We start from the raw sequence: 23,955 nt of genomic DNA, 5'->3' as shown, positions 1-23,955 counted from the left end.
TCTGTCTGTGTTTGTCTGTGTGTGTCTATGTTTGTCCGTTTCTGTCTGTGTTTGTCTGTGTCCGTCTGTGTTTGTCTGTGTCTGTCTTTGTCTGTCTGTGTCCGTCTGTGTTTGTCTGTGTCCGTCTGTGTTTGTCTGTGTCTCTCTGTGTCTATCTGTGTCTGTCTGTGTTTGTCTGTGTCCGTCTGTGTTTATCTTTGTCTGTCTGTGTTGGTCTGTGTCTGTTTGTGTTTGTCTGTGTCTCTCTGTGTCTGTCTGTGTCCCTCTGTGTTTGTCTGTGTCCGTCTGTGTTTACCTGTGTTTGTGTGTTTCTGTCTGTGTTTGTCTGTGTTCATCTGTGTTTGTCTGTCTGTCTATCTGTCCGTCTGTGTTGGTCTGTGTCTGTATGTGTTTGTCTGTGTCCGTCTGTGTTTGTCTGTGTCTCTTTCTGTGTCCGTCTGTGTTTGTCTGTGTCCGTCTGTGTTTATCTGTGTTTGTCTGTGTCTGTCTGTGTTTGTCTGTGTTCATCTGTGTTTGTCTGTCTGTCTATCTGTCTGTCTGTCTTTGTCTGTGCCTGTCTCTGTCTGTCTGTGTCTGTCTTTGTTTGTCTTGTCTGTCTATCTGTCTGTCTGTCTTTGTCTGTGCCTGTCTCTGTCTGTCTATGTCTGTCTTTGTTTGTCTGTGTCTCTCTGTGTCTGTCTGTGTTTGCCTGTGTATGTCTGTGTTTATCTGTGTTTTTCTGTGTCTGTCTGTGTTTGTCTGTGTTTTTCTGTGTTTGTCTGTGTCTGTCTGTGTTTGTCTGTGTCACTCTGTGTCTGTCTGTGTCAGTCTGCGTTTGTCTGTGTGTGTCTGTGTCCGTCTGTTTGTCTGTGTGTCTGGGTTTCTCTGTGTCCGTCTGTGTTTATCTGTGTTTGTCTGTTTTTGTCTGTGTCTGTCTGTGTCCGTTTGCGTTTGTCTGTGTTTGTCTGTGTCCGTCTGTTTCCGTCTGTTTCCGTCTGTGTTTGTCTGTGTTTTTCTTTGTCTGTCAGTTTTTGTCTGTGTCCGTCTGTGTTTATGTGTGTCCGTCTGTGTCTATCTGTGTCTGTCTGTGTTTATCTGTGTCTGTCTGTGTCCGTCTGTGTCTGTCTGTGTCTGTCTGTGTCCCTCTGTGTTTGTCTGTGTCCGTCTGTGTTTATCTGTGTTTGTCTGTGTTTGTGTGTCTGTCTATCTGTCTGTCTGTGTTTGTCTGTGTGTGTCTGTGTTTGTCCGTTTCTGTCTGTGTTTGTCTGTGTCCGTCTGTGTTTGTCTGTGTCTGTCTGTGTCTGTCTTTGTCTGTCTGTGTCCGTCTGTGTTTGTCTGTGTCTGTCTTTGTCTGTCTGTGTTTGTCTGTGTTTGTCTGTGTCCGTCTGTTTCCGTCTGTGTCCGTCTGTGTTTGTCTGTGTTTTTCTTTGTCTGTGAGTTTTTGTCTGTGTCCGTCTGTGTTTATGTGTGTCTGTCTGTGTTTGTCTGTGTCTGTCTGTGTTTATCTGTGTCCGTCGGTGTTGGTCTGTGTCCGTCTGTGTTTGTCTGTGTCTATCTGTGTCTGTCTGTGTCCCTCTGTGTTTGTCTGTGTCCGTCTGTGGTTATCTGTTTGTGTCTGTGTCCGTTTGTGTTTGTGTCTGTGTCTGTCTGCGTTTGTCTGTGTTTGTCTGTGTCCATCTGTGTCTGTCTGTGTCTGTCTGTGTTTTCTGTGTCTGTCTGTGTTTGTCTGTGTTTGTCTGCGTTTGTCTGTATATGTCTGTGTTTCTCTGTGTTTGTCTGTGTCTGTCTTTGTTTGTCTGTGTCTCTCTGTGTCTGTCTGTGTTTGCCTGTGTATGTCTGTGTTTATCTGTGTTTTTCTGTGTCTGTCTGTGTTTGTCTGTGTTTGTCTGTGTTTGTCTGTGTCTGTTTGTGTTTGTCTGTGTCACTCTGTGTCTGTCTGTGTCAGTCTGCGTTTGTCTGTGTCCGTCTGTGTTTATCTGTGTTTGTCTGTGTCTGTCTGTGTCCGTCTGTTTGTCTGTGTCTGTCTGGGTTTCTCTGTGTCCGTCTGTGTTTATCTGTGTTTGTCTGTTTTTGTCTGTGTCTGTCTGTGTCCGTCTGCGTTTGTCTGTGTTTGTCTGTGTTTGTCTGTGGCCGTCTGTTTCCGTCTGTTTCCGTCTGTGTTTGTCTGTGTTTTTCTTTGTCTGTCAGTTTTTTGTCTGTGTCCGTCTGTGTTTATGTGTGTCTGTCTGTGTTTGTCTGTGTCTGTCTGTGTTTATCTGTGTCTGTCTGTGTTGGTCTGTGTCCCTCTGTGTTTGTCTGTGTCCGTCTGTGTTTATCTGTGTTTGTCTGTGTCTGTCTGTGTTTGTCTGTGTCTGTCTGTGTTTGTCTGTGTTTATCTGTGTTTGTCTGTCTGTCTATCTGTCTGTCTGTGTTTGTCTGTGTGTGTCTATGTTTGTCCGTTTCTGTCTGTGTTTGTCTGTGTCCGTCTGTGTTTGTCTGTGTCTGTCTTTGTCTGTCTGTGTCCGTCTGTGTTTGTCTGTGTCCGTCTGTGTTTGTCTGTGTCTCTCTGTGTCTGTCTGTGTCTGTCTGTGTTTGTCTGTGTCCGTCTGTGTTTATCTGTGTCTGTCTGTGTTGGTCTGTGTCTGTTTGTGTTTGTCTGTGTCTGTCTGTGTCCCTCTGTGTTTGTCTGTGTCCGTCTGTGTTTACCTGTGTTTGTGTGTGTCTGTCTGTGTTTGTCTGTGTTTATCTGTGTTTGTCTGTCTGTCTATCTGTCCGTCTGTGTTGGTCTGTGTCTGTATGTGTTTGTCTGTGTCCGTCTGTGTTTGTCTGTGTCTCTTTCTGTGTCCGTCTGTGTTTGTCTGTGTCCGTCTGTGTCTGTCTGTGTCTGTCTGTGTCCCTCTGTGTTTGTCTGTGTCCGTCTGTGTTTATCTGTGTTTGTCTGTGTTTGTGTGTCTGTCTATCTGTCTGTCTGTGTTTGTCTGTGTGTGTCTGTGTTTGTCCGTTTCTGTCTGTGTTTGTCTGTGTCCGTCTGTGTTTGTCTGTGTCTGTCTGTGTCTGTCTTTGTCTGTCTGTGTCCGTCTGTGTTTGTCTGTGTCTGTCTTTGTCTGTCTGTGTTTGTCTGTGTTTGTCTGTGTCCGTCTGTTTCCGTCTGTGTCCGTCTGTGTTTGTCTGTGTTTTTCTTTGTCTGTGAGTTTTTGTCTGTGTCCGTCTGTGTTTATGTGTGTCTGTCTGTGTTTGTCTGTGTCTGTCTGTGTTTATCTGTGTCCGTCGGTGTTGGTCTGTGTCCGTCTGTGTTTGTCTGTGTCTATCTGTGTCTGTCTGTGTCCCTCTGTGTTTGTCTGTGTCCGTCTGTGGTTATCTGTTTGTGTCTGTGTCCGTTTGTGTTTGTGTCTGTGTCTGTCTGCGTTTGTCTGTGTTTGTCTGTGTCCATCTGTGTCTGTCTGTGTCTGTCTGTGTTTTCTGTGTCTGTCTGTGTTTGTCTGTGTTTGTCTGCGTTTGTCTGTATATGTCTGTGTTTCTCTGTGTTTGTCTGTGTCTGTCTTTGTTTGTCTGTGTCTCTCTGTGTCTGTCTGTGTTTGCCTGTGTATGTCTGTGTTTATCTGTGTTTTTCTGTGTCTGTCTGTGTTTGTCTGTGTTTGTCTGTGTTTGTCTGTGTCTGTTTGTGTTTGTCTGTGTCACTCTGTGTCTGTCTGTGTCAGTCTGCGTTTGTCTGTGTCCGTCTGTGTTTATCTGTGTTTGTCTGTGTCTGTCTGTGTCCGTCTGTTTGTCTGTGTCTGTCTGGGTTTCTCTGTGTCCGTCTGTGTTTATCTGTGTTTGTCTGTTTTTGTCTGTGTCTGTCTGTGTCCGTCTGCGTTTGTCTGTGTTTGTCTGTGTTTGTCTGTGGCCGTCTGTTTCCGTCTGTTTCCGTCTGTGTTTGTCTGTGTTTTTCTTTGTCTGTCAGTTTTTTGTCTGTGTCCGTCTGTGTTTATGTGTGTCTGTCTGTGTTTGTCTGTGTCTGTCTGTGTTTATCTGTGTCTGTCTGTGTTGGTCTGTGTCCCTCTGTGTTTGTCTGTGTCCGTCTGTGTTTATCTGTGTTTGTCTGTGTCTGTCTGTGTTTGTCTGTGTCTGTCTGTGTTTGTCTGTGTTTATCTGTGTTTGTCTGTCTGTCTATCTGTCTGTCTGTGTTTGTCTGTGTGTGTCTATGTTTGTCCGTTTCTGTCTGTGTTTGTCTGTGTCCGTCTGTGTTTGTCTGTGTCTGTCTTTGTCTGTCTGTGTCCGTCTGTGTTTGTCTGTGTCCGTCTGTGTTTGTCTGTGTCTCTCTGTGTCTGTCTGTGTCTGTCTGTGTTTGTCTGTGTCCGTCTGTGTTTATCTGTGTCTGTCTGTGTTGGTCTGTGTCTGTTTGTGTTTGTCTGTGTCTGTCTGTGTCCCTCTGTGTTTGTCTGTGTCCGTCTGTGTTTACCTGTGTTTGTGTGTGTCTGTCTGTGTTTGTCTGTGTTTATCTGTGTTTGTCTGTCTGTCTATCTGTCCGTCTGTGTTGGTCTGTGTCTGTATGTGTTTGTCTGTGTCCGTCTGTGTTTGTCTGTGTCTCTTTCTGTGTCCGTCTGTGTTTGTCTGTGTCCGTCTGTGTTTATCTGTGTTTGTCTGTGTCTGTCTGTGTTTGTCTGTGTTCATCTGTGTTTGTCTGTCTGTCTATCTGTCTGTCTGTCTTTGTCTGTGCCTGTCTCTGTCTGTCTGTGTCTGTCTTTGTTTGTCTGTCTGTCTATCTGTCTGTCTGTCTTTGTCTGTGCCTGTCTCTGTCTGTCTGTGTCTGTCTTTGTTTGTCTGTGTCTCTCTGTGTCTGTCTGTGTTTGCCTGTGTATGTCTGTGTTTATCTGTGTTTTTCTGTGTCTGTCTGTGTTTGTCTGTGTTTTTCTGTGTTTGTCTGTGTCTGTCTGTGTTTGTCTGTGTCACTCTGTGTCTGTCTGTGTCAGTCTGCGTTTGTCTGTGTGTGTCTGTGTCCGTCTGTTTGTCTGTGTGTGTCTGGGTTTCTCTGTGTCCGTCTGTGTTTATCTGTGTTTGTCTGTTTTTGTCTGTGTCTGTCTGTGTCCGTTTGCGTTTGTCTGTGTTTGTCTGTGTCCGTCTGTTTCCGTCTGTTTCCGTCTGTGTTTGTCTGTGTTTTTCTTTGTCTGTCAGTTTTTGTCTGTGTCCGTCTGTGTTTATGTGTGTCTGTCTGTGTTTGTCTCTGTCTGTCTGTGTTTATCTGTGTCCGTCTGTGTTGGTCTGTGTCTGTCTGTGTTTGTCTGTGTCTGTCTGTGTCTGTCTGTGTCCCTCTGTGTTTGTCTGTGTACGTCTGTGTTTATCTGTGTTTGTCTGTGTTTGTGTGTCTGTCTATCTGTCTGTCTGTGTTTGTCTGTGTGTGTCTGTGTTTGTCCGTTTCTGTCTGTGTTTGTCTGTGTCCGTCTGTGTTTGTCTGTGTCTGTCTGTGTCTGTCTTTGTCTGTCTGTGTCCCTCTGTGTTTGTCTGTGTCCGTCTGTGTTTATCTGTGTTTGTCTGTGTCTGTCTGTGTTTGTCTGTGTTTATCTGTGTTTGTCTGTCTGTCTATCTGTCTGTCTGTGTTTGTCTGTGTGTGTCTGTGTTTGTCCGTTTTTGTCTGTGTTTTCTGTGTCCGTCTGTGTTTGTCTGTGTTTGTCTTTGTCTGTCTGTGTCTGTCTGTGTCCGTCTGTGTTTGTCTGTGTCTCTCTGTGTTTGTCTGTGTCTGTCTGTGTTTGTTCGTGTCTCTCTGTGTTTGTCTTCGTCAATCTGTGTCTGTCTGTGTCCGTCTGTGTTTGTCTGTGTCTGTCTGGGTTTCTCTGTGTCCGTCTGTGTTTATCTGTGATTGTCTGTGTTTGTCTGACTCCGTCTGTTTCCGTTTGTGTTTGTCTGTGTTTGTCTTTGTCTGTCAGTTTTTGTCTGTGTCCGTCTGTGTTTATGTGTGTCTGTCTGTGTTTTTCTGTGTCTGTCTGTGTTCATCTGTGTCCGTCTGTGTTGGTCTGTGTCTGTCTGTGTTTTTCTGTGTCCGTCTGTGTTTGTCTGTGTCTCTCTGTGTCTGTCTGTGTCCGTCTGTGTTTATCTGTGATTGTCTGTGTTTGTTTTACTCCGTCTGTTTCCGTCTGTGTTTGTCTGTGTTTTTCTTTGTCTGTCAGTTTTTGTCTGTGTCCGTCTGTGTTTATGTGTGTCCGTCTGTGTCTATCTGTGTCTGTCTGTGTTTATCTGTGTCTGTCTGTGTCCGTCTGTGTCTGTCTGTGTCTGTCTGTGTCCCTCTGTGTTTGTCTGTGTCCGTCTGTGTTTATCTGTGTTTGTCTGTGTTTGTCTGTCTGTCTATCTGTCTGTCTGTGTTTGTCTGTGTGTGTCTGTGTTTGTCCGTTTCTGTCTGTGTTTGTCTGTGTCCGTCTGTGTTTGTCTGTGTCTGTCTGTGTCTGTCTTTGTCTGTCTGTGTCCGTCTGTGTTTGTCTGTGTCTGTCTTTGTCTGTCTGTGTTTGTCTGTGTTTGTCTGTGTCCGTCTGTTTCCGTCTGTGTCCGTCTGTGTTTGTCTGTGTTTTTCTTTGTCTGTGAGTTTTTGTCTGTGTCCGTCTGTGTTTATGTGTGTCTGTCTGTGTTTGTCTGTGTCTGTCTGTGTTTATCTGTGTCCGTCTGTGTTGGTCTGTGTCTGTCTGTGTTTGTCTGTGTCTATCTGTGTCTGTCTGTGTCCCTCTGTGTTTGTCTGTGTCCGTCTGTGGTTATCTGTTTGTGTCTGTGTCCGTTTGTGTTTGTGTCTGTCTGCGTTTGTCTGTGTTTGTCTGTGTCCATCTGTGTCTGTCTGTGTCTGTCTGTGTTTTCTGTGTCTGTCTGTGTTTGTCTGTGTTTGTCTGCGTTTGTCTGTATATGTCTGTGTTTCTCTGTGTTTGTCTGTGTCTGTCTTTGTTTGTCTGTGTCTCTCTTTGTCTGTCTGTGTTTGCCTGTGTATGTCTGTGTTTATCTGTGTTTTTCTGTGTCTGTCTGTGTTTGTCTGTGTTTGTCTGTGTTTGTCTGTGTGTGTCTGTGTTTGTCCGTTTCTGTCTGTGTTTGTCTGTGTCCGTCTGTGTTTGTCTGTGTCTGTCTGTGTCTGTCTTTGTCTGTCTGTGTCCCTCTGTGTTTGTCTGTGTCCGTCTGTGTTTATCTGTGTTTGTCTGTGTCTGTCTGTGTTTGTCTGTGTTTATCTGTGTTTGTCTGTCTGTCTATCTGTCTGTCTGTGTTTGTCTGTGTGTGTCTGTGTTTGTCCGTTTTTGTCTGTGTTTTCTGTGTCCGTCTGTGTTTGTCTGTGTTTGTCTGTCTGTGTCTGTCTGTGTCCGTCTGTGTTTGTCTGTGTCTCTCTGTGTTTGTCTGTGTCCGTCTGTGTTTGTCTGTGTCTCTTTCTGTGTCCGTCTGTGTTTGTCTGTGTCCGTCTGTGTTTATCTGTGTTTGTCTGTGTCTGTCTGTGTTTGTCTGTGTTCATCTGTGTTTGTCTGTCTGTCTATCTGTCTGTCTGTCTTTGTCTGTGCCTGTCTCTGTCTGTCTGTGTCTGTCTTTGTTTGTCTGTCTGTCTATCTGTCTGTCTGTCTTTGTCTGTGCCTGTCTCTGTCTGTCTGTGTCTGTCTTTGTTTGTCTGTGTCTCTCTGTGTCTGTCTGTGTTTGCCTGTGTATGTCTGTGTTTATCTGTGTTTTTCTGTGTCTGTCTGTGTTTGTCTGTGTTTTTCTGTGTTTGTCTGTGTCTGTCTGTGTTTGTCTGTGTCACTCTGTGTCTGTCTGTGTCAGTCTGCGTTTGTCTGTGTGTGTCTGTGTCCGTCTGTTTGTCTGTGTGTGTCTGGGTTTCTCTGTGTCCGTCTGTGTTTATCTGTGTTTGTCTGTTTTTGTCTGTGTCTGTCTGTGTCCGTTTGCGTTTGTCTGTGTTTGTCTGTGTCCGTCTGTTTCCGTCTGTTTCCGTCTGTGTTTGTCTGTGTTTTTCTTTGTCTGTCAGTTTTTGTCTGTGTCCGTCTGTGTTTATGTGTGTCTGTCTGTGTTTGTCTCTGTCTGTCTGTGTTTATCTGTGTCCGTCTGTGTTGGTCTGTGTCTGTCTGTGTTTGTCTGTGTCTGTCTGTGTCTGTCTGTGTCCCTCTGTGTTTGTCTGTGTACGTCTGTGTTTATCTGTGTTTGTCTGTGTTTGTGTGTCTGTCTATCTGTCTGTCTGTGTTTGTCTGTGTGTGTCTGTGTTTGTCCGTTTCTGTCTGTGTTTGTCTGTGTCCGTCTGTGTTTGTCTGTGTCTGTCTGTGTCTGTCTTTGTCTGTCTGTGTCCCTCTGTGTTTGTCTGTGTCCGTCTGTGTTTATCTGTGTTTGTCTGTGTCTGTCTGTGTTTGTCTGTGTTTATCTGTGTTTGTCTGTCTGTCTATCTGTCTGTCTGTGTTTGTCTGTGTGTGTCTGTGTTTGTCCGTTTTTGTCTGTGTTTTCTGTGTCCGTCTGTGTTTGTCTGTGTTTGTCTTTGTCTGTCTGTGTCTGTCTGTGTCCGTCTGTGTTTGTCTGTGTCTCTCTGTGTTTGTCTGTGTCTGTCTGTGTTTGTTCGTGTCTCTCTGTGTTTGTCTTCGTCAATCTGTGTCTGTCTGTGTCCGTCTGTGTTTGTCTGTGTCTGTCTGGGTTTCTCTGTGTCCGTCTGTGTTTATCTGTGATTGTCTGTGTTTGTCTGACTCCGTCTGTTTCCGTTTGTGTTTGTCTGTGTTTGTCTTTGTCTGTCAGTTTTTGTCTGTGTCCGTCTGTGTTTATGTGTGTCTGTCTGTGTTTTTCTGTGTCTGTCTGTGTTCATCTGTGTCCGTCTGTGTTGGTCTGTGTCTGTCTGTGTTTTTCTGTGTCCGTCTGTGTTTGTCTGTGTCTCTCTGTGTCTGTCTGTGTCCGTCTGTGTTTATCTGTGATTGTCTGTGTTTGTTTTACTCCGTCTGTTTCCGTCTGTGTTTGTCTGTGTTTGTCTTTGTCTGTCAGTTTTTGTCTGTGTCCGTCTGTGTTTATGTGTGTCTGTCTGTGTTTTTCTGTGTCTGTCTGTGTTCATCTGTGTCCGTCTGTGTTGGTCTGTGTCTTTCTGTGTTTTTCTGTGTCCGTCTGTGTTTGTCTGTGTCTCTCTGTGTCTGTCTGTGTCCCTCTGTGTTTGTCTGTGTCCGTTTGTGTCTGTGTCCGTTTGTGTTTGTCTGTGTTTGTCTGTGTCTGTCTGTGTTTGTCTGTGTCTGTCTGCGTTTGTCTGTGTTTGTCTTTGTCCATCTGTGTCTGTCTGTGTCTGTCTGTGTTTTCTGTGTCTGTCTGTGTTTGTCTGTGTTTGTCTGCGTTTGTCTGTATATGTCTGTGTTTCTCTGTGTTTGTCTGTGTCTGTCTTTGTTTGTCTGTGTCTCTCTTTGTCTGTCTGTGTTTGCCTGTGTATGTCTGTGTTTATCTGTGTTTTTCTGTGTCTGTCTGTGTTTGTCTGTGTTTGTCTGTGTCTGTCTGTGTCAGTCTGCGTTCGTCTGTGTCCGTCTGTGTTTATCTGTGTTTGTCTGTGTCTGTCTGTGTCTGTCTGTTTGTCTGTGTCTGTCTGGGTTTCTCTGTGTCCGTCTGTGTTTATCTGTGTTTGTCTGTTTTTGTCTGTGTCTGTCTGTGTCCGTCTGCGTTTGTCTGTGTTTGTCTGTGTCCGTCTGTTTCTGTCTGTTTCCGTCTGTGTTTGTCTGTGTTTTTCTTTGTCTGTCAGTTTTTGTCTGTGTCCGTCTGTATTTATGTGTGTCTGTCTGTGTCTGTCTGTGTTTATCTGTGTCCGTCTGTGTTGGTCTGTGTCTGTCTGTGTTTGTCTGTGTCTGTCTGTTTCTGTCTGTGTCCCTCTGTGTTTGTCTGTGTCCGTCTGTGTTTGTCTGTGTCTGTCTGTGTTTGTCTGTGTCCGTCTGTGTTTATCTGTGTTTGTCTGTGTCTGTCTGTGTTTGTCTGTGTTTATCTGTGTTTGTCTGTCTGTCTATCTGTCTGTCTGTGTTTGTCTGTTTGTGTTTGTCCGTTTCTGTCTGTGTTTGTCTGTGTCCGTCTGTGTTTGTCTGTGTCTGTCTTTGTCTGTCTGTGTCCGTCTGTGTTTGTCTGTGTCCGTCTGTGTTTGTCTGTCTCTCTGTGTCTGTCTGTGTCTGTCTGTGTTTGTCTGTGTCCATCTATGTTTATCTGTGTTTGTCTGTGTCTGTCTGTGTTTGTCTGTGTTTATCTCTGTTTGTCTGTCTGTCTATCTGTCTGTCTGTGTTTGTCTTTGTCTGTCTGTGTTTGTCTGTGTCTCTCTGTGTCTGTCTGTGTCTGTCTGTGTTTGTCTGTGTCTGTCTTTGTCTGTCTGTGTCCGTCTGTGTTTGTCTGTGTCCGTCTGTGTTTGTCTGTCTCTCTGTGTCTGTCTGCGTTTGTCTGTGTTTGTCTGTGTCCATCTGTGTCTGTCTGTGTCTGTCTGTGTTTTCTGTGTCTGTCTGTGTTTGTCTGTGTTTGTCTGCGTTTGTCTGTATATGTCTGTGTTTCTCTGTGTTTGTCTGTATCTGTCTTTGTTTGTCTGTGTGTCTCTTTGTCTGTCTGTGTTTGCCTGTGTATGTCTGTGTTTATCTGTGTTTTTCTGTGTCTGTCTGTGTTTGTCTGTGTTTGTCTGTGTTTGTCTGTGTGTGTCTGTGTTTGTCCGTTTCTGTCTGTGTTTGTCTGTGTCCGTCTGTGTTTGTCTGTGTCTGTCTGTGTCTGTCTTTGTCTGTCTGTGTCCCTCTGTGTTTGTCTGTGTCCGTCTGTGTTTATCTGTGTTTGTCTGTGTCTGTCTGTGTTTGTCTGTGTTTATCTGTGTTTGTCTGTCTGTCTATCTGTCTGTCTGTGTTTGTCTGTGTGTGTCTGTGTTTGTCCGTTTTTGTCTGTGTTTTCTGTGTCCGTCTGTGTTTGTCTGTGTTTGTCTTTGTCTGTCTGTGTCTGTCTGTGTCCGTCTGTGTTTGTCTGTGTCTCTCTGTGTTTGTCTGTGTCCGTCTGTGTTTGTCTGTGTCTCTTTCTGTGTCCGTCTGTGTTTGTCTGTGTCCGTCTGTGTTTATCTGTGTTTGTCTGTGTCTGTCTGTGTTTGTCTGTGTTCATCTGTGTTTGTCTGTCTGTCTATCTGTCTGTCTGTCTTTGTCTGTGCCTGTCTCTGTCTGTCTGTGTCTGTCTTTGTTTGTCTGTCTGTCTATCTGTCTGTCTGTCTTTGTCTGTGCCTGTCTCTGTCTGTCTGTGTCTGTCTTTGTTTGTCTGTGTCTCTCTGTGTCTGTCTGTGTTTGCCTGTGTATGTCTGTGTTTATCTGTGTTTTTCTGTGTCTGTCTGTGTTTGTCTGTGTTTTTCTGTGTTTGTCTGTGTCTGTCTGTGTTTGTCTGTGTCACTCTGTGTCTGTCTGTGTCAGTCTGCGTTTGTCTGTGTGTGTCTGTGTCCGTCTGTTTGTCTGTGTGTGTCTGGGTTTCTCTGTGTCCGTCTGTGTTTATCTGTGTTTGTCTGTTTTTGTCTGTGTCTGTCTGTGTCCGTTTGCGTTTGTCTGTGTTTGTCTGTGTCCGTCTGTTTCCGTCTGTTTCCGTCTGTTTCCGTCTGTGTTTGTCTGTGTTTTTCTTTGTCTGTCAGTTTTTGTCTGTGTCCGTCTGTGTTTATGTGTGTCTGTCTGTGTTTGTCTCTGTCTGTCTGTGTTTATCTGTGTCCGTCTGTGTTGGTCTGTGTCTGTCTGTGTTTGTCTGTGTCTGTCTGTGTCTGTCTGTGTCCCTCTGTGTTTGTCTGTGTACGTCTGTGTTTATCTGTGTTTGTCTGTGTTTGTGTGTCTGTCTATCTGTCTGTCTGTGTTTGTCTGTGTGTGTCTGTGTTTGTCCGTTTCTGTCTGTGTTTGTCTGTGTCCGTCTGTGTTTGTCTGTGTCTGTCTGTGTCTGTCTTTGTCTGTCTGTGTCCCTCTGTGTTTGTCTGTGTCCGTCTGTGTTTATCTGTGTTTGTCTGTGTCTGTCTGTGTTTGTCTGTGTTTATCTGTGTTTGTCTGTCTGTCTATCTGTCTGTCTGTGTTTGTCTGTGTGTGTCTGTGTTTGTCCGTTTTTGTCTGTGTTTTCTGTGTCCGTCTGTGTTTGTCTGTGTTTGTCTTTGTCTGTCTGTGTCTGTCTGTGTCCGTCTGTGTTTGTCTGTGTCTCTCTGTGTTTGTCTGTGTCTGTCTGTGTTTGTTCGTGTCTCTCTGTGTTTGTCTTCGTCAATCTGTGTCTGTCTGTGTCCGTCTGTGTTTGTCTGTGTCTGTCTGGGTTTCTCTGTGTCCGTCTGTGTTTATCTGTGATTGTCTGTGTTTGTCTGACTCCGTCTGTTTCCGTTTGTGTTTGTCTGTGTTTGTCTTTGTCTGTCAGTTTTTGTCTGTGTCCGTCTGTGTTTATGTGTGTCTGTCTGTGTTTTTCTGTGTCTGTCTGTGTTCATCTGTGTCCGTCTGTGTTGGTCTGTGTCTGTCTGTGTTTTTCTGTGTCCGTCTGTGTTTGTCTGTGTCTCTCTGTGTCTGTCTGTGTCCGTCTGTGTTTATCTGTGATTGTCTGTGTTTGTTTTACTCCGTCTGTTTCCGTCTGTGTTTGTCTGTGTTTTTCTTTGTCTGTCAGTTTTTGTCTGTGTCCGTCTCTGTTTATGTGTGTCCGTCTGTGTCTATCTGTGTCTGTCTGTGTTTATCTGTATCTGTCTGTGTCCGTCTGTGTCTGTCTGTGTCTGTCTGTGTCCCTCTGTGTTTGTCTGTGTCCGTCTGTGTTTATCTGTGTTTGTCTGTGTTTGTCTGTCTGTCTATCTGTCTGTCTGTGTTTGTCTGTGTGTGTCTGTGTTTGTCCGTTTCTGTCTGTGTTTGTCTGTGTCCGTCTGTGTTTGTCTGTGTCTGTCTGTGTCTGTCTTTGTCTGTCTGTGTCCGTCTGTGTTTGTCTGTGTCTGTCTTTGTCTGTCTGTGTTTGTCTGTGTTTGTCTGTGTCCGTCTGTTTCCGTCTGTGTCCGTCTGTGTTTGTCTGTGTTTTTCTTTGTCTGTGAGTTTTTGTCTGTGTCCGTCTGTGTTTATGTGTGTCTGTCTGTGTTTGTCTGTGTCTGTCTGTGTTTATCTGTGTCCGTCTGTGTTGGTCTGTGTCTGTCTGTGTTTGTCTGTGTCTATCTGTGTCTGTCTGTGTCCCTCTGTGTTTGTCTGTGTCCGTCTGTGGTTATCTGTTTGTGTCTGTGTCCGTTTGTGTTTGTGTCTGTCTGCGTTTGTCTGTGTTTGTCTGTGTCCATCTGTGTCTGTCTGTGTCTGTCTGTGTTTTCTGTGTCTGTCTGTGTTTGTCTGTGTTTGTCTGCGTTTGTCTGTATATGTCTGTGTTTCTCTGTGTTTGTCTGTGTCTGTCTTTGTTTGTCTGTGTCTCTCTTTGTCTGTCTGTGTTTGCCTGTGTATGTCTGTGTTTATCTGTGTTTTTCTGTGTCTGTCTGTGTTTGTCTGTGTTTGTCTGTGTTTGTCTGTGTGTGTCTGTGTTTGTCCGTTTCTGTCTGTGTTTGTCTGTGTCCGTCTGTGTTTGTCTGTGTCTGTCTGTGTCTGTCTTTGTCTGTCTGTGTCCCTCTGTGTTTGTCTGTGTCCGTCTGTGTTTATCTGTGTTTGTCTGTGTCTGTCTGTGTTTGTCTGTGTTTATCTGTGTTTGTCTGTCTTTCTATCTGTCTGTCTGTGTTTGTCTGTGTGTGTCTGTGTTTGTCCGTTTTTGTCTGTGTTTTCTGTGTCCGTCTGTGTTTGTCTGTGTTTGTCTTTGTCTGTCTGTGTCTGTCTGTGTCCGTCTGTGTTTGTCTGTGTCTCTCTGTGTTTGTCTGTGTCTGTCTGTGTTTGTTCGTGTCTCTCTGTGTTTGTCTTCGTCAATCTGTGTCTGTCTGTGTCCGTCTGTGTTTGTCTGTGTCTGTCTGGGTTTCTCTGTGTCCGTCTGTGTTTATCTGTGATTGTCTGTGTTTGTCTGACTCCGTCTGTTTCCGTCTGTGTTTGTCTGTGTTTGTCTTTGTCTGTCAGTTTTTGTCTGTGTCCGTCTGTGTTTATGTGTGTCTGTCTGTGTTTTTCTGTGTCTGTCTGTGTTCATCTGTGTCCGTCTGTGTTGGTCTGTGTCTGTCTGTGTTTTTCTGTGTCCGTCTGTGTTTGTCTGTGTCTCTCTGTGTCTGTCTGTGTCCGTCTGTGTTTATCTGTGATTGTCTGTGTTTGTTTTACTCCGTCTGTTTCCGTCTGTGTTTGTCTGTGTTTGTCTTTGTCTGTCAGTTTTTGTCTGTGTCCGTCTGTGTTTATGTGTGTCTGTCTGTGTTTTTCTGTGTCTGTCTGTGTTCATCTGTGTCCGTCTGTGTTGGTCTGTGTCTTTCTGTGTTTTTCTGTGTCCGTCTGTGTTTGTCTGTGTCTCTCTGTGTCTGTCTGTGTCCCTCTGTGTTTGTCTGTGTCCGTTTGTGTCTGTGTCCGTTTGTGTTTGTCTGTGTTTGTCTGTGTCTGTCTGTGTTTGTCTGTGTCTGTCTGCGTTTGTCTGTGTTTGTCTTTGTCCATCTGTGTCTGTCTGTGTCTGTCTGTGTTTTCTGTGTCTGTCTGTGTTTGTCTGTGTTTGTCTGCGTTTGTCTGTATATGTCTGTGTTTCTCTGTGTTTGTCTGTGTCTGTCTTTGTTTGTCTGTGTCTCTCTTTGTCTGTCTGTGTTTGCCTGTGTATGTCTGTGTTTATCTGTGTTTTTCTGTGTCTGTCTGTGTTTGTCTGTGTTTGTCTGTGTCTGTCTGTGTCAGTCTGCGTTCGTCTGTGTCCGTCTGTGTTTATCTGTGTTTGTCTGTGTCTGTCTGTGTCTGTCTGTTTGTCTGTGTCTGTCTGGGTTTCTCTGTGTCCGTCTGTGTTTATCTGTGTTTGTCTGTTTTTGTCTGTGTCTGTCTGTGTCCGTCTGCGTTTGTCTGTGTTTGTCTGTGTCCGTCTGTTTCTGTCTGTTTCCGTCTGTGTTTGTCTGTGTTTTTCTTTGTCTGTCAGTTTTTGTCTGTGTCCGTCTGTGTTTATGTGTGTCTGTCTGTGTCTGTCTGTGTTTATCTGTGTCCGTCTGTGTTGGTCTGTGTCTGTCTGTGTTTGTCTGTGTCTGTCTGTTTCTGTCTGTGTCCCTCTGTGTTTGTCTGTGTCCGTCTGTGTTTGTCTGTGTCTGTCTGTGTTTGTCTGTGTCCGTCTGTGTTTATCTGTGTTTGTCTGTGTCTGTCTGTGTTTGTCTGTGTTTATCTGTGTTTGTCTGTCTGTCTATCTGTCTGTCTGTGTTTGTCTGTGTGTGTTTGTCCGTTTCTGTCTGTGTTTGTCTGTGTCCGTCTGTGTTTGTCTGTGTCTGTCTTTGTCTGTCTGTGTCCGTCTGTGTTTGTCTGTGTCCGTCTGTGTTTGTCTGTCTCTCTGTGTCTGTCTGTGTCTGTCTGTGTTTGTCTGTGTCCATGTATGTTTATCTGTGTTTGTCTGTGTCTGTCTGTGTTTGTCTGTGTTTATCTCTGTTTGTCTGTCTGTCTATCTGTCTGTCTGTGTTTGTCTTTGTCTGTCTGTGTTTGTCTGTGTCTCTCTGTGTCTGTCTGTGTCTGTCTGTGTTTGTCTGTGTCTGTCTTTGTCTGTCTGTGTCCGTCTGTGTTTGTCTGTGTCCGTCTGTGTTTGTCTGTCTCTCTGTGTCTGTCTGTGTCTGTCTGTGTTTGTCTGTGTCCATCTATGTTTATCTGTGTTTGTCTGTGTCTGTCTGTGTTTGTCTGTGTTTATCTCTGTTTGTCTGTCTGTCTATCTGTCTGTCTGTGTTTGTCTTTGTCTGTCTGTGTTTGTCTGTGTCTCTCTGTGTCTGTCTGTGTCTGTCTGTGTTTGTCTGTGTCTGTCTTTGTCTGTCTGTGTCCGTCTGTGTTTGTCTGTGTCCGTCTGTGTTTGTCTGTGTCTCTCTGTGTCTGTCTGTGTCTGTCTGTGTTTGTCTGTGTCCGTCTGTGTTTATGTGTGTCTGTTTGTGTTTTTCTGTGTCTGTCTGTGTTCATCTGTGTCCGTCTGTGTTGGTCTGTGTCTTTCTGTGTTTTTCTGTGTCCGTCTGTGTTTGTCTGTGTCTCTCTGTGTCTGTCTGTGTCCCTCTGTGTTTGTCTGTGTCCGTTTGTGTCTGTGTCCGTTTGTGTTTGTCTGTGTTTGTCTGTGTCTGTCTGTGTTTGTCTGTGTCTGTCTGCGTTTGTCTGTGTTTGTCTTTGTCCATCTGTGTCTGTCTGTGTCTGTCTGTGTTTTCTGTGTCTGTCTGTGTTTGTCTGTGTTTGTCTGCGTTTGTCTGTATATGTCTGTGTTTCTCTGTGTTTGTCTGTGTCTGTCTTTGTTTGTCTGTGTCTCTCTTTGTCTGTCTGTGTTTGCCTGTGTATGTCTGTGTTTATCTGTGTTTTTCTGTGTCTGTCTGTGTTTGTCTGTGTTTATCTGTGTTTGTCTGTGTCTGTCTGTGTTTGTCTGTGTTTATCTGTGTTTGTCTGTCTGTCTATCTGTCTGTCTGTGTTTGTCTGTGTGTGTCTGTGTTTGTCCGTTTTTGTCTGTGTTTTCTGTGTCCGTCTGTGTTTTTCTGTGTTTGTCTTTGTCTGTCTGTGTCTGTCTGTGTCCGTCTGTGTTTGTCTGTGTCTCTCTGTGTTTGTCTGTGTCTGTCTGTGTTTGTTCGTGTCTCTCTGTGTTTGTCTTCGTCAATCTGTGTCTGTCTGTGTCCGTCTGTGTTTGTCTGTGTCTGTCTGGGTTTCTCTGTGTCCGTCTGTGTTTATCTGTGATTGTCTGTGTTTGTCTGACTCCGTCTGTTTCCGTCTGTGTTTGTCTGTGTTTGTCTTTGTCTGTCAGTTTTTGTCTGTGTCCGTCTGTGTTTATGTGTGTCTGTCTGTGTTTTTCTGTGTCTGTCTGTGTTCATCTGTGTCCGTCTGTGTTGGTCTGTGTCTGTCTGTGTTTTTCTGTGTCCGTCTGTGTTTGTCTGTGTCTCTCTGTGTCTGTCTGTGTCCGTCTGTGTTTATCTGTGATTGTCTGTGTTTGTTTTACTCCGTCTGTTTCCGTCTGTGTTTGTCTTTGTTTGTCTTTGTCTGTCAGTTTTTGTCTGTGTCCGTCTGTGTTTATGTGTGTCTGTCTGTGTTTTTCTGTGTCTGTCTGTGTTCATCTGTGTCAGTCTGTGTTGGTCTGTGTCTTTCTGTGTTTTTCGGTGTCCGTCTGTGTTTGTCTGTGTCTCTCTGTGTCTGTCTGTGTCCCTCTGTGTTTGTCTGTGTCCGTTTGTGTCTGTGTCCGTTTGTGTTTGTCTGTGTTTGTCTGTGTCTGTCTGTGTTTGTCTGTGTCTGTCTGCGTTTGTCTGTGTTTGTCTTTGTCCATCTGTGTCTGTCTGTGTCTGTCTGTGTTTTCTGTGTCTGTCTGTGTTTGTCTGTGTTTGTCTGCGTTTGTCTGTATATGTCTGTGTTTCTCTGTGTTTGTCTGTGTCTGTCTTTGTTTGTCTGTGTCTCTCTTTGTCTGTCTGTGTTTGCCTGTTTATGTCTGTGTTTATCTGTGTTTTTCTGTGTCTGTCTGTGTTTGTCTGTGTTTGTCTGTGTTTGTCTGTGTCTGTCTGTGTCAGTCTGCGTTCGTCTGTGTCCGTCTGTGTTTATCTGTGTTTGTCTGTGTCTGTCTGTTTGTCTGTGTCTGTCTGGGTTTCTCTGTGTCCGTCTGTGTTTATCTGTGTTTGTCTGTTTTTGTCTGTGTCTGTCTGTGTCCGTCTGCGTTTGTCTGTGTTTGTCTGTGTCCGTCTGTTTCTGTCTGTTTCCGTCTGTTTTTGTCTGTGTTTTTCTTTGTCTGTCAGTTTTTGTCTGTGTCCGTCTGTGTTTATGTGTGTCTGTCTGTGTCTGTCTGTGTTTATCTGTGTCCGTGTGTGTTGGTCTGTGTCTGTCTGTGTTTGTCTGTGTCTGTCTGTTTCTGTCTGTGTCCCTCTGTGTTTGTCTGTGTCCGTCTGTGTTTGTCTGTGTCTGTCTGTGTTTGTCTGTGTCCGTCTGTGTTTATCTGTGTTTGTCTGTGTCTGTCTGTGTTTGTCTGTGTTTATCTGTGTTTGTCTGTCTGTCTATCTGTCTGTCTGTGTTTGTCTGTGTGTGTATGTGTTTGTCCGTTTCTGTCTGTGTTTGTCTGTGTCCGTCTGTGTTTGTCTGTGTCTGTCTTTGTCTGTCTGTGTCCGTCTGTGTTTGTCTGTGTCCGTCTGTGTTTGTCTGTCTCTCTGTGTCTGTCTGTGTCTGTCTGTGTTTGTCTGTGTCCGTCTATGTTTATCTGTGTTTGTCTGTGTCTGTCTGTGTTTGTCTGTGTTTATCTCTGTTTGTCTGTCTGTCTATCTGTCTGTCTGTGTTTGTCTTTGTCTGTCTGTGTTTGTCTTTGTCTGTCTGTGTTTGTCCGTTTCTTTCTGTGTTTGTCTGTGTCCGTCTGTGTTTGTCTGTGTTTGTCTGTGTCTGTCTGTGTCCGTCTGTGTTTGTCTGTGTCCGTCTGTGTTTGTCTGTGTTTGTCTGTGTTTGTCTGTGTTTGTCTGTGTTTGTCTGTGTTTGACTGTGTCCGTCTGTGTTTGTCTGTGTCTGTCTGTGTTTGTCTGGGTTTGTCTGTGTCCGTCTGTGTTTATCTGTGTTTTTCTGTGTCTGTCTGTGTTTGTCTGTGTTTGTGTGTGTTTGTCTGTGTTTTCTGTGTCCGTCTCTGTTTTTCTGTGTCCGTCTTTTTCTGTCTGTGTTTGGCTGTGTCCGGCTGTGTCTCTCTGTGTTTGTCTTCGTCAATCTGTGTTTGTCTTTTTTTATCTGTGTTTGTCTGTGTCCGTTTGTGTTTGTCTGTGTCTGTCTGTGTTTGTCTTCGTCAATCTGTGTTTGTCTGTGTCCGTCTGTGTTTGTCTGTGTCTGTCTGGGTTTCTCTGTGTCCGTCTGTGTTTATCTGTGATTGTCTGTGTTTGTCTGTGTTTGTCTGTGTCCGTCTGTTTCCGTCTGTGTTTGTCTGTGTTTGTCTTTGTCTGTCAGTTTTTGTCTGTGTCCGTCTGTGTTTATGTGTGTCTGTCTGTGTTTTTCTGTGTCTGTCTGTGTTTCTCTGTGTCCGTCTGTGTTGGTCTGTGTCTGTCTGTGTTTGTCTGTGTCCCTCTGTGTTTGTCTGTGTCCGTCTTTGTTTATCTGTTTGTGTCTGTGTCCGTTTGTGTTTGTCTGTGTTTGTCTGTGTTTGTCTGCGTCTGTCTGTGTTTGTCTGTGTCTGTCTGCGTTTATCTGTGTTTGTCTGTGTCTGTATGTGTCTCTCTGTGTCTGTCTGTGTTTTCTGTGTCTGTCTGTGTTTGCCTGTGTCCGTCTGCGTTTGTCTGTATATGTCTGTGTTTCTCTGTGTTTGTCTGTTTCTGTCTGTGTTTGTCTGTATCTATCTGTGTTTGTCTGTGTCCGTCTGTGTTTGTCTGTGTCTGTCTGTGTCTGTCTGTGTCTGTCTGTGTCCGTGTGTGTTTATCTGTGTTTTTCTGTGTCTGTCTGTGTTTGTCTGTGTTTGTGTGTGTTTGTCTGTGTTTTCTGTGTCCGTCTCTGTTTTTCTGTGTCCGTCTTTTTCTCTCTGTGTTTGGCTGTGTCCGGCTGTGTCTCTCTGTGTTTGTCTTCGTCAATCTGTGTTTGTCTTTTTTTATCTGTGTTTGTCTGTGTCCGTTTGTGTTTGTCTGTGTCTGTCTGTGTTTGTCTGTGTCCGTCTGTGTCTGTCTGTCTCGGTCTGTGTTTGTCTGTGTCCGTCTGTGTTTGTCTGTGTTTGTCTTTGTCTGTCTGTGTCTGTCTGTGTCTGTCTGTGTCCGTCTGTGTTTGTCTGTGTCTGTCTGTGTTTGTCTGTGTCTGTCTGTGTTTGTTCGTGTCTGTCTATGTTTGTCTGTGTCTGTCTGTGTTTGTCTGTTTCCGTCTGTGTCTATCTGTGTCTGTCTGTGTTTGTCTGTGTCACTCTGTGTCTGTCTGTGTCAGTCTGCGTTTGTCTGTGTCCGTCTGTGTTTATCTGTGTTTGTCTGTGTCTTTCTGTGTCCGTCTGTTTGTCTGTGTCTGTCTGTGTCTGTCTGTGTCCCTCTGTGTTTGTCTGTGTCCGTCTGTGTTTATCTGTGTTTGTTTGTGTTTGTGTGTCTGTCTATCTGTCTGTCTGTGTTTGTCTGTGTGTGTCTGTGTTTGTCCGTTTCTGTCTGTGTTTGTCTGTGTCCGTCTGTGTTTGTCTGTGTCTGTCTGTGTCTGTCTTTGTCTGTCTGTGTCCGTCTGTGTTTGTCTGTGTCTGTCTTTGTCTGTCTGTGTTTGTCTGTGTTTGTCTGTGTCCGTCTGTTTCCGTCTGTGTCCGTCTGTGTTTGTCTGTGTTTTTCTTTGTCTGTGAGTTTTTGTCTGTGTCCGTCTGTGTTTATGTGTGTCTGTCTGTGTTTGTCTGTGTCTGTCTGTGTTTATCTGTGTCCGTCTGTGTTGGTCTTTGTCTGTCTGTGTTTGTCTGTGTCTATCTGTGTCTGTCTGTGTCCCTCTGTGTTTGTCTGTGTCCGTCTGTGGTTATCTGTTTTTGTGTCTGTGTCCGTTTGTGTTTGTGTCTGTGTCTGTCTGCGTTTGTCTGTGTTTGTCTGTGTCCATCTGTGTCTGTCTGTGTCTGTCTGTGTTTTCTGTGTCTGTCTGTGTTTGTCTGTGTTTGTCTGCGTTTGTCTGTATATGTCTGTGTTTCTCTGTGTTTGTCTGTGTCTGTCTTTGTTTGTCTGTGTCTCTCTGTGTCTGTCTGTGTTTGCCTGTGTATGTCTGTGTTTATCTGTGTTTTTCTGTGTCTGTCTGTGTTTGTCTGTGTTTGTCTGTGTTTGTCTGTGTCTGTTTGTTTTTGTCTGTGTCACTCTGTGTCTGTGTGTGTCAGTCTGCGTTTGTCTGTGTCCGTCTGTGTTTATCTGTGTTTGTCTGTGTCTGTCTTTGTCCGTCTGTTTGTCTGTGTCTGTCTGGGTTTCTCTGTGTCCGTCTGTGTTTATCTGTGTTTGTCTGTTTTTGTCTGTGTCTGTCTGTGTCCGTCTGCGTTTGTCTGTGTTTGTCTGTGTCCGTCTGTGTTTCTCTGTGTCTGTCTGTGTCTGTCTTTGTCTGTCTGTGTCCGTCTGTGTTTGTCTGTGTCTGTCATTGTCTGTCTGTGTTTGTCTGTGTTTGTCTGTGTCCGTCTGTTTCCGTCTGTGTCCGTCTGTGTTTGTCTGTGTTTTTCTTTGTCTGTGAGTTTTTGTCTGTGTCCGTCTGTGTTTATGTGTGTCTGTCTGTGTTTGTCTGTGTCTGTCTGTGTTTATCTGTGTCCGTCTCTGTTGGTCTGTGTCTGTCTGTGTTTGTCTGTGTCTATCTGTGTCTGTCTGTGTCCCTCTGTGTTTGTCTGTGTCCGTCTGTGGTTATCTGTTTGAGTCTGTGTCCGTTTGTGTTTGTGTCTGTGTCTGTCTGCCTTTGTCTGTGTTTGTCTGTGTCCATCTGTGTCTGTCTGTGTCTGTCTGTGTTGTCTGTGTCTGTCTGTGTTTGTCTGTGTTTGTCTGCGTTTGTCTGTATATGTCTATGTTTCTCTGTGTTTGTCTGTGTCTGTCTTTGTTTGTCTGTGTCTCTCTGTGTCTGTCTGTGTTTGCCTGTGTATGTCTGTGTTTATCTGTGTTTTTTTGTGTCTGTCTGTGTTTGTCTGTGTTTGTCTGTGTTTGTCTGTGTCTGTTTGTGTTTGTCTGTGTCACTCTGTGTCTGTCTGTGTCAGTCTGCGTTTGTCTGTGTCCGTCTGTGTTTATCTGTGTTTGTCTGTGTCTGTCTGTGTCCGTCTGTTTGTCTGTGTCTGTCTGTGTTTGTCTGTGTCTGTCTGTGTTTATCTGTGTTTGTCTGTGTCTGTCTGTGTTTGTCTGTGTTTATCTGTGTTTGTCTGTCTGTCTATCTGTCTGTCTGTGTTTGTCTGTGTGTGTCTATGTTTGTCCGTTTCTGTCTGTGTTTGTCTGTGTCCGTCTGTATATGTCTATGTTTCTCTGTGTTTGTCTGTGTCTGTCTTTGTTTGTCTGTGTCTCTCTGTGTCTGTCTTTGTCTGTCTGTGTTTGTCTGTGTCTGTCTGTTTCTGTCTGTGTCCCTCTGTGTTTGTCTGTGTCCGTCTGTGTTTGTCTGTGTCTGTCTGTGTTTGTCTGTGTCCGTCTGTGTTTATCTGTGTTTGTCTGTGTCTGTCTGTGTTTGTCTGTGTTTATCTGTGTTTGTCTGTCTGTCTATCTGTCTGTCTGTGTTTGTCTGTGTGTGTTAGTGTTTGTCCGTTTCTGTCTGTGTTTGTCTGTGTCCGTCTGTGTTTGTCTGTGTCTGTCTTTGTCTGTCTGTGTCCGTCTGTGTTTGTCTGTGTCCGTCTGTGTTTGTCTGTCTCTCTGTGTCTGTCTGTGTCTGTCTGTGTTTGTCTGTGTCCGTCTATGTTTATCTGTGTTTGTCTGTGTCTGTCTGTGTTTGTCTGTGTTTATCTCTGTTTGTCTGTCTGTCTATCTGTCTGTCTGTGTTTGTCTTTGTCTGTCTGTGTTTGTCTTTGTCTGTCTGTGTTTGTCCGTTTCTTTCTGTGTTTGTCTGTGTCCGTCTGTGTTTGTCTGTGTTTGTCTGTGTCTGTCTGTGTCCGTCTGTGTTTGTCTGTGTCCGTCTGTGTTTGTCTGTGTTTGTCTGTGTTTGTCTGTGTTTGTCTGTGTTTGTCTGTGTTTGACTGTGTCCGTCTGTGTTTGTCTGTGTCTGTCTGGGTTTGTCTGGGTTTGTCTGTGTCCGTCTGTGTTTATCTGTGTTTTTCTGTGTCTGTCTGTGTTTGTCTGTGTTTGTGTGTGTTTGTCTGTGTTTTCTGTGTCCGTCTCTGTTTTTCTGTGTCCGTCTTTTTCTGTCTGTGTTTGGCTGTGTCCGGCTGTGTCTCTCTGTGTTTGTCTTCGTCAATCTGTGTTTGTCTTTTTTTATCTGTGTTTGTCTGTGTCCGTTTGTGTTTGTCTGTGTCTGTCTGTGTTTGTCTTCGTCAATCTGTGTTTGTCTGTGTCCGTCTGTGTTTGTCTGTGTCTGTCTGGGTTTCTCTGTGTCCGTCTGTGTTTATCTGTGATTGTCTGTGTTTGTCTGTGTTTGTCTGTGTCCGTCTGTTTCCGTCTGTGTTTGTCTGTGTTTGTCTTTGTCTGTCAGTTTTTGTCTGTGTCCGTCTGTGTTTATGTGTGTCTGTCTGTGTTTTTCTGTGTCTGTCTGTGTTTCTCTGTGTCCGTCTGTGTTGGTCTGTGTCTGTCTGTGTTTGTCTGTGTCCCTCTGTGTTTGTCTGTGTCCGTCTTTGTTTATCTGTTTGTGTCTGTGTCCGTTTGTGTTTGTCTGTGTTTGTCTGTGTTTGTCTGCGTCTGTCTGTGTTTGTCTGTGTCTGTCTGCGTTTGTCTGTGTTTGTCTGTGTCTGTATGTGTCTCTCTGTGTCTGTCTGTGTTTTCTGTGTCTGTCTGTGTTTGCCTGTGTCCGTCTGCGTTTGTCTGTATATGTCTGTGTTTCTCTGTGTTTGTCTGTTTCTGTCTGTGTTTGTCTGTATCTATCTGTGTTTGTCTGTGTCCGTCTGTGTTTGTCTGTGTCTGTCTGTGTCTGTCTGTGTCTGTCTGTGTCCGTGTGTGTTTATCTGTGTTTTTCTGTGTCTGTCTGTGTTTGTCTGTGTTTGTGTGTGTTTGTCTGTGTTTTCTGTGTCCGTCTCTGTTTTTCTGTGTCCGTCTTTTTCTCTCTGTGTTTGGCTGTGTCCGGCTGTGTCTCTCTGTGTTTGTCTTCGTCAATCTGTGTTTGTCTTTTTTTATCTGTGTTTGTCTGTGTCCGTTTGTGTTTGTCTGTGTCTGTCTGTGTTTGTCTGTGTCCGTCTGTGTCTGTCTGTCTCGGTCTGTGTTTGTCTGTGTCCGTCTGTGTTTGTCTGTGTTTGTCTTTGTCTGTCTGTGTCTGTCTGTGTCTGTCTGTGTTTGTCTGTGTTTGTCTGTTTCCGTCTGTGTCTATCTGTGTCTGTCTGTGTTTGTCTGTGTCACTCTGTGTCTGTCTGTGTCAGTCTGCGTTTGTCTGTGTCCGTCTGTGTTTATCTGTGTTTGTCTGTGTCTGTCTGTGTCCGTCTGTTTGTCTGTGTCTGTCTGTGTCTGTCTGTGTCCCTCTGTGTTTGTCTGTGTCCGTCTGTGTTTATCTG

This window comes from Leuresthes tenuis, unplaced genomic scaffold (assembly GCF_036924035.1).
Source record: "Leuresthes tenuis unplaced genomic scaffold, fLeuTen1.0.hap1 SCAF_3, whole genome shotgun sequence".
In the NCBI taxonomy this organism is placed as follows: Eukaryota; Metazoa; Chordata; class Actinopteri; order Atheriniformes; family Atherinopsidae; genus Leuresthes; species Leuresthes tenuis.
The sequence above is the reverse complement of the archived record's forward strand: the minus strand, read 5'-3'. Positions refer to the sequence as shown.